Source organism: Carettochelys insculpta, chromosome 1 (assembly GCF_033958435.1).
Source record: "Carettochelys insculpta isolate YL-2023 chromosome 1, ASM3395843v1, whole genome shotgun sequence".
NCBI classification, from domain to species: domain Eukaryota; kingdom Metazoa; phylum Chordata; order Testudines; family Carettochelyidae; genus Carettochelys; species Carettochelys insculpta.
In genome coordinates, this window is record NC_134137.1 from 63,433,609 (window position 1) to 63,446,344 (window position 12,736).

The window sequence follows — 12,736 nt, forward strand, 5'->3', positions numbered from 1 at the left end:
GTTCTGACCGCCACAATGAGTTGTTTCTTCATCGTGCATCATGGCTTGTTCTGCAGGCCAAATTTGTTCTTGTCATTCCCCCTTACGGCCCTGGGAAATTCTTTTCTAACACTGAAATGTAACGAACAATTCTCTTGATACATAAGCGGTATGCAGCATCTCTAGCTGTATCTTTCACACTTACACCTGTCTCATAGAACTAGAAAGGACCTCAGAGGTCAGCAAGTCCAGTCCCCTGCCCTCACAGCCAGACCTATCACCATCCCTCACAGAGGCCATCTATACTTACTAAAAACTTTGATGGCCATGGTAATGGCCAAATCGAAGAATACTAAGGAGGTGCTGAAGTGCATATTCAGTGCCTCCTTAGCATGCTGGCGGCCACGGCACTTCAAAAGAGCTGCAGTTTGCTCCTGTGCGGCTCGTCTACACTGGGGTCTTTTTCAAAAGGACCCCACCAACATCAAAATCCCCTTATTCCTATGAGCTCTTTTGAAGTGCCATGGCTGCCGGCATGCTAATAAGGCGCTGAATATGCATTTAAGCACCTCATTAGTATTCTTCGTTTTGGCCATTAGCATGGCCATTTCAAAGTTCTTACTAAGTGTGATGTAGCCAGATTTTTTTTTAAATCTATTTGTCCCAGACCCCTAAATCCTAGGTTTAGCAGGCTAGTGCTCAAACCATTGAGCTCTCCCTTTGTTTGCCAAGTTGGCGTAACAGGCATAATGATTGGGGAAAGCTGATTTTAATTATTAGAGTCAGCTGGTATGACTCTTAAACACAGAGGAGGCAGATCTGTTTTACTTTTCAGGATAGAACTTCACTTGAAGTTTCGGTTACTGATCACGCCTGAAGAGAGGCTCACAGCGTAGGCAGGTCTTTGGCCTTTTACTGCATGGAACACAGTAATTCAGGCCCTCAGTAGCTTTTAAAATATCCAATTCTTTAGCTAGCAGTACCTGACTTTACAGAATACCTGACGGATCTTTTTAAAGCACATCTGAAATTTTTTCACTGGGGAATGGGAAAAGTAAGATGAGGTACATTTGTGAAATTGTCCTGGATATCTGATCAATATGGACCAGGGCTTGACGAGGCAGGTGGATATGAGCATGCTGATTCCTAGTACATCATTACCTTGGGATGACTGTGTATATTGGTGGTGAGAAGTTTTCTGCATTTGTCGGGGGTGGGGGGGAATTAGCAATCTTTAGTATTTCCAGGCATATATTCAGATACGTCTTCCCTTTTCCCATGTGCTGTAATACAGAGTGATTTAGAAATGGAGACACCCCATACCCCATGGAATGATTTTAGCTATATTTCTGTAGCAGAGTGTGAATAACACCTCCACAAAAATAGCCTGGGGCTTTGTTTTTGAAGCTTCAGATGCTACAGATTGTATGGACTTGTTGCAGGAGTGAAGAGTAAATTGTTAGCTTTTTAAAAAGCGACATTAGTGGGAGAGGTTAGTGTGAGATTCTGTATTTACCCACAGAGTAGGTTCAGCATGGGTGATGGCCACACAATCCGCACCATGCTGCCCTGCCAATGTTTCTCAAATGAGGGAGAGGGACCCTTTTAGGGTGATATGACTGTGGAGTCACACTGTTTATTTAGTATCAGAGGGGTAGCTGTGTTAGTCTGGATCTGTAGCAGCAACGAAGGGTCCTGTGGCACCTTATAGACTAACAGAAAAGTTTAGAGCATGAGCTTTCGTGAGTTAACTCACTTCTTCAGATGCTGGTCAGCATCTGAAGAAGTGAGTTAACTCACGAAAGCTCATGCTCTAAACTTTTCTGTTAGTCTATAAGGTGCCACAGGACCCCTCGTTGCTGCTACTGTTTATTTAGTGCTTGGGCTCTGTACTGAGGCTGCTACAAGGTGTGGGGAGGTGTCAATTTGTGGCACTTGTGAGGGGGGCTTGCAACATGGTACTTGTCCATCAGGAGCTGATTGGAGGCCACAGCTTACCAGGGGAGCACAGGCCTCAGAAGAGCTGTCAGATGGTAAGAGCTTTCCATCATGACTACTATTCTGGACTGGTTTTGAACCAGGGATCTAGAGGCAAAAGACTTCATGTCCCATTGGGTAGGAACAATGGAAATCCATTTGTTTGCATAAGAGCTGTAAGCACTCATGACCAGAATTCAAGATTTAAGTTAAAATATTTCTAGCCTTTGTCACTTGAGTTTCTTTTTGACCACCTTTACATTACTTAAGATGTAGCTGTTCATCAAGCTTTCCATGAACTGCAAGCTGGAGTATCTCTCCGTTGTTTACCTTTTGGATACATTCCTTTAAATATCAAGGTGCTCCCCTCAGTGGAGTGCACCAAACCCCTAAGATACCCTTCGTGCGCCAGGTATACTTCAACAGGGAGTAAAACTCTGTAGGTGTTCAGCAGTTAGGCCTTGTAGGTGCTGATCCCAGTGGGTCCCAGTAGCCACTCAGAGGCAGTGTCTACATGAGCCCCAAACTTCGAAATCGCCACGCAAATGGCCATTTTGAAGTTTACTCATGAAGCGCTGAAATGCATATTCAGCGCTTCATTAGCGTGCGGGCGCCGTGGCGCTTGGAAATTGATGCGCCTCGCCGCTGCGCGGCGCCTCCCGACGAGGCTCCTCTTCGAAAGAACCCCGCCTACTTCGAAGTCCCCTTATTCCCATGATTCCTATGTGCAATCAGACTGGCACTTTGCTGAGATGGCCCAAGAACTCAGATTGGGAAGTAAATTCCACACAAATGTTTGGCCTCTGTGGAGTTTGGGTGCCAGAGGAAATACACAGGGTTAGACAAGTGCTCTTTAGAAGGACTTTCCTCTCATGGGTTTCTCTATTGAAAGGGAATTGCTAATCAATTACTGAATTAATAAAATATGGATGTGTCTACACTTGCATTCCTCTTTCGAAAGAGGTATGCAAATGAGGTAAATTGAAAATGCAAATGAGGTATAAATTTGCATGTTTGGCACTTCATTTGCACATTCTAATTTCAGAAGAGCTTCTTTCGAAAGAAGAAAGCAAATGTAGACACTGCTCTTTCACAAGGAAACCCCATCTTCAACAGAACCCTTCTTTCCCAGAGCTGAAATCACAGGGTTCTGCGTCAGGGCAATCCCAAGCACTGGGTTTGGGAGTGGCGGTGGGTGGCCAGTAGGAGGAGCAGCAGATGATGGTGACTGGTGGGTGGCTGGTAGGAGGAGTGGCGGGGAACGATGGTGGGTGGCTGGTAGGAGCAGCAGCGGACTGGTGGGTGGCCAGTAGGAGCAGCGGTGGATGACAGTGAGTGGCAGGCGGCCGGTGGCAGCAAGGGGAGGCTGTAGACAAGTGGACAGCTAGTACTGTCCTGGTGATGTATCTGTGGGCTCTGGGTTCGGGACTGCACTGCAGAAGGTACATCCTGTAACTGTGTGTGGGGTAAAGGGCCAAGAGCCCCAGCAAGAGACTTGGTTCTACTGCATATGAGGATGGTATCTTGGTAAAGGGGTTTGTCTCTTCTTTGCTTAGATATACTGCATCTGTCACTGTAACCTTGGGGTAGGTTATGGTCATTAAACAAGCCATTTCTATCTCAGACTCTGTGCTTGCGAGGGGAGGAGAACCGCCTTACAGGCACCCAGCATGGGGGTGAAATTTTTCCAGGCCACTGGGAGGGGGCTCAAGCTGGTTGGTTGTATCCTTGACAGGAAACCCCACAGGAGTTGAACCCGGCCCTTCTGGCAGGCATCTGGCACTAATAAAAGGGTTACAATAGTAAAGCTTCAAAGCTGTGTTAAGTCAGCCTTCGGCTGTAAACTTTTGAAAGAGCCATTAAATTTTGTTCAGAGTTATGAACATTTCAGTTACAAATACCCCTTTTCCTGAGGTGTTCAGAACTCTGAGGTTCTACTGTGCATGTGGCTGCTTTTCTTGCAGAAGATAGCTATGACTTTGAGTACGTCTATCCTATTGCTGATAGATGTGATCCCCCACCCTTGTGCTTGAGCTTGAGTGCTAAAAATAGTCTGAATGCTTCAGCAGTAGGGCAGTGTGGGCTAACCACTGGAGTCCAAACCCGTCTAAGTCTCTGTATCTGAGCTCAGTTGGATGAGCCCAAGCTGTGACATCCCCCCTGCTGTTTTCAGTACATTAGCTTGAGCAAGAGAGCATGAAATCTTGCTACCATGCTCAGAAACCCTCTCTTCGGCTGCAATGTGGCTATACCCACAGTGCTTGCAGCCTAGCATGAAGTTTGCCAGAACTGATCTTACTCATTGGTTGGAAGTTGTAGGAGCACCATGATCATCCCTTTTATGGAGTGTAGGAAGGAAAATACATCAGATCTCAAGGGATCTATGTGTCTCAGAGGGGCAAGGAGGATCTCTCAAGAGCCAAAAAAATAACCCAGTGTCTTTTGTCACCTATGTGTCCCCAAAGGATCAGCTCCAGTGTTCAGTGTTGCCTACTTGAAACTTTGAATGGACATCCAATATTACACTACAAGACAGCAATGTCCTTGACCTACTTTGAATTTGAAAGAAAGGGACTCACTAGGCGGGGAGTCTCTTGTTTAAATACTGCTCTGCTTCTCTTTGTTAATGAGAACAAACAAGTCCATCAGTAACATCTGTGCATTAGTAATGTGACTGAGAGAGGTATACAAGGAGTGAACTCCCTTTACATACTTAGGCCGCGTCTACACGTGCACGCTACTTTGAAGTAGTGGCGCCAACTTCGAAATAGTGCCCGTCACGGCTACACGTGTTGGGCGCTATTTCGAAGTTGAAATCGACGTTAGGCAGCGAGACATCGAAGTTGCTAACCCCATGAGGGGATGGGAATAGCGCCCTACTTCGAAGTTGAATGTCGAAGTAGGGCACGTGTAGATGATCCGCGTCCCACAACATCGAAATAGCAGGGTCCGCCATGGCAGCCATCAGCTGAGGAGTTGAGAGACGCTCTCTCTCCAGCCCCTGCAGGGCTCTATGGTCACCGTGGGCAGCAGCCCTTAGCCCAGGGCTTCTGGCTGCTGCTGCGGCAGCTGGGGATCCATGCTGCATGCACAGGGTCTGCAACCAGTTGTCGGCTCTGTGGATCTTGTGTTGTTTAGTGCAACTGTGTCTGGGAGGGGCCCTTTAAGGGAGCGGCTTGCTGTTGAGTCCGCCCTGTGACCCTGTTTGCAGCTGTGCCTGGCACCCTTATTTCGATGTGTGCTACTTTGGCGTGTAGATGTTCCCTCGCAGCGCCTATTTCGATGTGGTGCTGCCCAACGTCGAAGTTGAACGTCGACGTTGCCAGCCCTGGAGGACGTGTAGACGTTATTCATCGAAATAGACTATTTAGATGTCGCTACATTGAAATAAGCTATTTTGATGTGGCGTGCACGTGTAGACGTAGCCTTAGAGTCAAGCAGAATCAGACCCGTAAGCACTGCCTGTGAGCTGTGCCCTAGATGTTTTCTCTTGCTTCCCTTGCACAAATCAGATCTAACCCTGCTGCGTCCAGCTCTTGGAGAATTTCTCCTGTGTTGCACAATCCTCAGGGGATATAGCAGAGTCCCTTATGCTCTGGCAATCCCTGGCTGCTGATGGCAGCTGATGTATGTTTGAGCAACTTTAAGGAGCTTTTAGGAGCAGCTTGAGGGATTAACCTGATGCAGAGCAGCCCCAGGGCAGTGCCAACTTAATTTGCCTTTTAATAAATTCAGTCTAAGTGAATGGAGTACTTTTTTATTAACTCATTTCAGCTCAGCTTGCTCCTATTCAGCAAACTGAACTGTTATCTCTAAACACTATAATGATGGATGCCTAGGATAGACAGGCGGAGGCAAATACAGTCACTGGGCCAGTGAAAGCTGAACACGTTTCACCTACATCTGCCTGGTGAACAAAGACAACTCCCCACTGCACACACAAAAACAGAGAGAACAAGTCTCTGCCCTAGAACAAACAGAGCCTGTTGCTTCCTTGTCAGACTCTTCCTTTGGTAGGTGGCTCTTAAATGACCAGCTGGAGAAATGAAACCCTAACCCAAATAAACCATACAAGAACAAACTCATGTGTCACATAGTCCCAGTACATAGTCTTATTTGTGGAGGGATGGGTTGTCCTTGGTCCCGTCATGATTTCACAAAGGACAGACAGAATATACTTACTTTCCCTTGTGTGCCCTGTCCAGGGGTTCGCTCACAGTAGCTGTCTCTGTATTCAGAAGAATTCAGGACTTCCCCAAAAAGAGCATGGCTGGGGTGGGGGCGGGGAACACAAAGGGAGAAGAAGAAAGCCATCCCATAGTTTTCCCCCTTTTAGTAGCCTGCAGGGTTGGCCAGGCACTCAGTGCAGAGTGGTCTGGATCTGCAAAAGTTGTTAGATCTTGCATGCAGGGGAACTGTGGGAATGTGGGGCAAGGTATACAAATCTTGCACCAAAGAGGAAGGGGTTAAGGAGTTGCTATGAGTTTGTGTAGCTCTGCCTCTCCATACCTGCAAGGCATGGCAGGACTGGAGGCAGAAATGGAGAAGCAGAACTCAGTAGGAGATAAATGTGGGTGGACAACAGACCTGTAGCCATTTAGCTGCTGGGATGATACTTAACTGAAGGCTGAGCCAGTGACCAGGCCTATGACCTTCCTGAGCACCCTGAGAGACTCGTGGGCTGGACTCTAGGGCTACGTCTACACGTGCACCCAACTTCGAAATAGTTTATTTCGATGTTGCGACATCGAAATAGGCTATTTCGATGAATAACGTCTACACGTCCTCCAGGGCTGGCAACGTCGATGTTCAACTTCGACGTTGCTCAGCCCAACATCGAAATAGGCACAGCGAGGGAACGTCTACACGCCAAAGTAGCACACATCGAAATAAGGGAGCCAGGCACAGCTGCAGACAGGGTCACGGGGCGGACTCAACAGCAAGTCGCTCCCTTAAAGGGCCCCTCCCAGACACACTTTCATTAAACAGTGCAAGATACACAGAGCCAACAACTAGTTGCAGACCCTGTATATGCAGCATGGACCCCCAGCTGCAGCAGCAGCAGCCAGAAGCCCTGGGCTAAGGGCTGCTGCCCACGGTGACCACAGAGCCCCGCAAGGGCTGGAGAGAGAGTATCTCTCAACCCCCCAGCTGATGGCCGCCATGGAGGACCCCGCTATTTCGATGTTGCGGGACGCGGATCGTCTACACGTCCCTACTTCCATGTTGAACGTCGAAGTAGGGCGCTATTCCCATCCCCTCATGGGGTTAGCGACTTCGACGTCTCGCCGCCTAACGTCGATTTCAACTTCGAAATAGCGCCCAACACGTGTAGACGTGACGGGCGCTATTTCGAAGTTACTGCCGCTACTTCGAAGTAGCGTGCACGTGTAGACGCAGCTTAGGTGATTACATATGGCAACTGACCAGGAGATATTGGGCCAGACTGCAGCTAGCTCCATGCTCCCTGGGAATCATGCATGGGCACAAATCCGGAGGGGCTCAGACGGAGGGTTGAGTTTCTATCCCCAGCCACCCAAACACGGTTGAGGAGAGCCTGAGTGCATATGACCACTTCACGCTCTAAGGGGTCTTGCATAGGGACAGTAAGTGGGGTTATGTGGTGGACTGACTATGACCCCTTAGGCACAGTCTCTCTTAGTGTGCAATGACCAAGGCTTGGCCAGTCAGACCTAATGGTCTGCTCCAGAGTCAGAGCTGAGTGTCAAGCCAAGGATTAAGCATGGAGTCAGTTGCCTGGGTCAGAAAGCTGGAGAAAGGGAGGAAAGCAGGAACTAGGAGGAAGGCAAGGAAACAGGGTGCAGGAACAAGACAGGAAAGCTGGGTTCAAGAGTAAGGCAAGAAGGCAGGGTCAAATGTAGTGGCCATCCAGGACTCTGGCTCTCATAGAGACAACTTACTGTGCTTCTCTTTGGTTTAATAGACAGTCTTGGCTAATCAGAGGTCCCAGTGTTCCTCCAGAGGGTGCAAGGGAGGTCTCCGTGAAGTAGCTTCAGGTTTCTTGGGCTCACTGTACAATTATGGAGTAGCTGGGTGAGAGCAGCATGGCATCAGTTGATTAGGAACCTTGCAAATACAGGTTTGAGATCTGTGGGTTTATGTTATGTGATGGTAAGATTCACCTGGGATAATATGCAGAGCCAATAGGGAATTGTCTATGGAATTCTCAAGTACCATGCTAGTTACACCTTGTGCCAGAGATGTGTTGTAAGCTCAATTTTAAATATCAAGGAATATCGAATAAAATGTAGAGTTTTTGCAGTGTATTCAGTACCATTTGCAAAATGGTCCCTCTCATCGTAGAATTAGGATTGCCTGTCTTGGTTTTCCTGAGATTGTCCCTTTTTTGAAGCAGCAGCCTTGGGAGATCTGTAAGGATCAGGGCACCATTTCAGATTTTGCTGAAGGGGTTGATCTGTGCATGACACCATGGTGGTAGGTGGAGTGAGGGCATGGGGGGCACCAGACTGAGGACAGAGACTTCAACAATGTTACTGAGCATGCTCAGTAGAAGTCAAGCAGCAAATGAGGGGTGGTGGTGGAGGACTGACCCTGTTTACCCCCCATACACATCACTTCTTTCCAGGGACAATGAAGACACTTGAAAATTGTAGTTTATTTGGCAGGTAACTGAGGAATTAGCTGAGAGGAGCACTGTATCAAATTCCTATATAAAAGAAAGAAAATTAAATAAATACTAGATCCCTTATTTTGATTTAGTCATTATACCTTATGGTCATGTCTACACTTGCATTCCTCTTTTGAAAGAGGCATGCAAATGAGGGAATTTGAAAATGCAAATGAGGTGCAGATTTACATATTTGGCACCTCATTTGCATATTCCTATTTCAAAAGAGCTTCTTTTGAAAGAAGAAAACTGGTGTAGACACATCAGTTTCGAAAGTAAACCCCATCTTTGAAAGAATCATTCTTCCCATAAAAAAGGGAAGAAAGATTCTTTTGATGGTGGGGTTTATTTTCAAAAGAGCAGGGTCTACACCGGTTTTCTTCTTTCGAAAGAAGATATTTCAAAATAAGAATATGCAAATGAGGTGCAAGATATGTAAATCTGCACCTCATTTGCATTTTTGATTCCCCTCATTTGCATGCCTCTTTCAAAAAGAGGAATGCAAATGTAGACACAGCCTACCTTAACAACACTTATTTTGAAATAACTTATGCATTTTGGTGCCAGTACATGCTGGTACTGAGTACTGGTGCCTCAGCAACCCCAGCCATGTGATTGGCTGCGGTGGGGAGCCAGCTGAATACTGGAAATAAGGCAGTAAATAAAAAAAAGGCACTGGAAATAACTATTCTGAAATAAGCATTATTCCTCCTGCAATGAGGTTTACCAGTTTTGAAATAACACACCCACTATTTTGATTTTATTTTGAAATAGCTAGTGCGTAGTGTAGAAGTTCTCAGAGTTATTTCAGGATAACAGCTGTAGTGTAGATGTAGCCTAAGGGAGCTGTTTGAGAAAGTGTGTTTAGAAGGGCTTCCTATCCAGGGCCAAAGGTGAACGGGTTGAGCCACAAATTTTGGTGCTTTGATTATTTAATGTTGAGTCACGGGCATAGAAAGAATGGATTGTTCCCATCCATTCATGGCTATGAAACTTGGTTAACTACTATTCAGTTATGCTTTGTCTTGGTACATTACACGTACAGCAGTAAGCCTAGCAGCAGTATACATGGGATTAGTGTGCTGCTCAAGGTACAGACACATGAAAAGTCTTTACCCCCTTTTAATAAACAGAAAAGATGACTTAAAATCATGGAGTAATTTAGAAATAGTTTTCTCCCCTCACGTTAAGCTATCAATACTAATCCATTCAAACAAGGAACCACTGAAAACGATCAAAATTCCAATGCTATGATTAATAGAAAAAGTAACTATTTAGCTTGCTCAAAAATATCTATGAAACATGCGGACACTTTGCCAATAATGGTGTAGTTACACTTTATCAATAACAAGAAAGTCTAGGAAAGGAGGGGGCTCCTTTGCAACTCCGTCTCTCTGAAGAAAAAGGCAATCTACATTTTTAGTTCAAAAATAATGTCTCCATGCTGCACAGTAATAGCTAACTAGTAAAGGCTATTGTATATGTTTTAAGCTCTTGAAACCATTGAACAGAAAGACAAAGGAAATCTCTATGGGTAAAGGACTGGTAATCATTATCATCATCAACAACCATAGCTCAGCTCCTGTTGGTATCTGATGCCACCCTCACTATTTCCTTCAATCTTTCCCTGTCCAGTGTGGCGTGGTTTAGTTTCTGTAGATTAGCTCCACGCCAGTCTACTGTATCATCTACCCATTCCTAAACGAATCCTTTGGTTTTCCAGATCTTATCCATCACCTTCAAACTTGCTCTTGCTTTCACTATTCTAGTTGCTATTTCCTTCTTACAGTCTAGATCATACGTCATGTTGCTCCCCAGATACATGAACTTCTGTGTTCTCTAGTTCAGTCCCATCTACACTGATCTTTCTTCCTCTTTCCTTATCTCCAAATACCATTGTTTTTGTTTTATTGATGTTCCTAATCAGTCTGTGTTGCTTCCCTTCCTTCCTTAGCACCTGCACCATTCTCACTAGCCTCTCCTTATCTTCTTTGATGATGACTATATTATCTGTGAACCTCTCATCCCATGCAAGATATTGCTTCTACCTCTTCCTTGATCTTGTTCACTGCTCTGTCTAGGTGTGTGATGAAGATACTCAACGATATCGGAGCTCCTTGTCTTGTACCTCTAATTCTTCTAAACCAACTTCCCAACTCTTTGCACACTCTCACCATTTCCTCCACATTATCATTGCTATCCTTCAACAACCATATCAGTCTGCTATTCACTCTGTGTGACTCCAACACTGCCCAAGTCACTTTCTGATCTATACTGTCAAATGCCTTCTGAAAATTGATGAAGCAACTGTAGATGTTCTTGTTCTTGCAGTGTGAAGATATAGAGAGGTATTACAGCGAGTGTGAGACCAGGGAGGTGTATAAAATTATTAGAAATATTAATAGGAAGTGGCAGCTGAAGCAGATGGCAGTCAAAGACAAGAACGATGAGGTGCTCATGAACAAGGAGAAGGCTGTGCAGCAATGGATGAGACATTGCACCGATCTGTACAAAGCACAGTTAGGCTACGTCTACATGTGAAGCCTACATCAAAGTAGCCTATTTCGATGTGGCGACATCGAAATAGGCTATTTCGATGAATAACGTCTACACGTCCTCCAGGGCTGGCAACGTCGATGTTCAACATCGACGTTGTGCAGCACCACATCGAAGTAGGCGCTGCGAGGGAACGTCTACACGCCAAAGTAGCACACATCGAAATAAGGGTGCCAGGAACAGCTGCAGACAGGGTCACAGGGCAGACTCAACAGCAAGCCGCTCCCTTAAAGGGCCCCTCCCAGACACAGTTGCACTAAACAACACAAGATCCACAGAGCCGACAACTGGTTGCAGACCCTGTGCATGCAGCATGGATCCCCAGCTGCTGCAGCAGCAGCCAGAAGCCCTGGGCTAAGGGCTGCTGCACATGGTGACCATAGAGCCCCGCAGGGGCTGGAGAGAGAGCGTCTCTCAACCCCTCAGCTGATGGCCGTCATGGCGGACCCCGCTATTTCGATGTTGCGGGACGCGCAACGACTACACGGTCCCTACTTCAACGTTCAACTTCGAAGTAGGGCGCTATTCCCATCCCCTCATGGGGTTAGCGACTTCGACGTCTTGCCGCCTAACGTCGATGTTAACAGCGAAATAGTGCCCAACATGTGTAGCCATGACGGGCGCTATTTTGAAGTTAGTGCTACTACTTCGAAGTAGCGTGCACGTGTAGACACGGCTTTAGACCCGAGTGTCTCAGGAGGGCTGATCAAAGAACTGAAAGAGATACCTTCACTGAACAGTGAGAGTGACACTAATATTTTGAAGGAAGAAGTAGAAAGAGCGATGAAACAACTAAAGGACAACAAGAGCCCTGGAAATAAGATCACGGCAGAGAAGATCAAATACAGTGGAGAAAGCATGATTCAGGAAATACACCAACTATGTAATATTGCATGGAAAGAAGGGAAGGCACCTAAGGAATAGACAAGATCCATGCTAGTGGCAATACACAAAAAAGAAAGCGCACTGAAGCGGAAGAACTACAGAATGATTGCCCTAACAAGTCATCTAGACAAGGTGCTGATAATGATACTGTTGGAGAGATTGAGACCGCAGATAGAAGAGCATCTAGCAGATGAGCAAGTGGGATTCAGGAAAGATAGAAGTACCATACAGCAGATATTGGCACTAAGATTGATAGCAGAGAAAGGATTGGGAAGTTAGTTGGTATATAGGAACCTCTTGGCACAAAAATAAAAACAAGAACACAACATACGAAGGTAATTAGAAAACTGTGTTTAAGCAAGACAGTTTGAAAAACTCTTGAAGTGTCTAATTTGTGAAAGCCGCTGACTTTTTTTGTTCATAAAAATGGAATTGTTAATAGCAATAAACATATTACGTGCAGTATACACAATTATAACACACAGCAAATAAAGTTTATTTTAACATTTTAAAAATTCCTTTGGTTAAGTGAGTGAGGTTGACAGTTACTGCAATTGTTATGGTCCCCAAGATTTTAAACGCTGTGGGATATACTCTAGGTTATGCTTGCTCTCGCTATGGAGTTACATCCGTATGCTGTTGGAAAGCTTGTGCGCACAAGAATATATTTCATTTGAGCTTATGAAACCT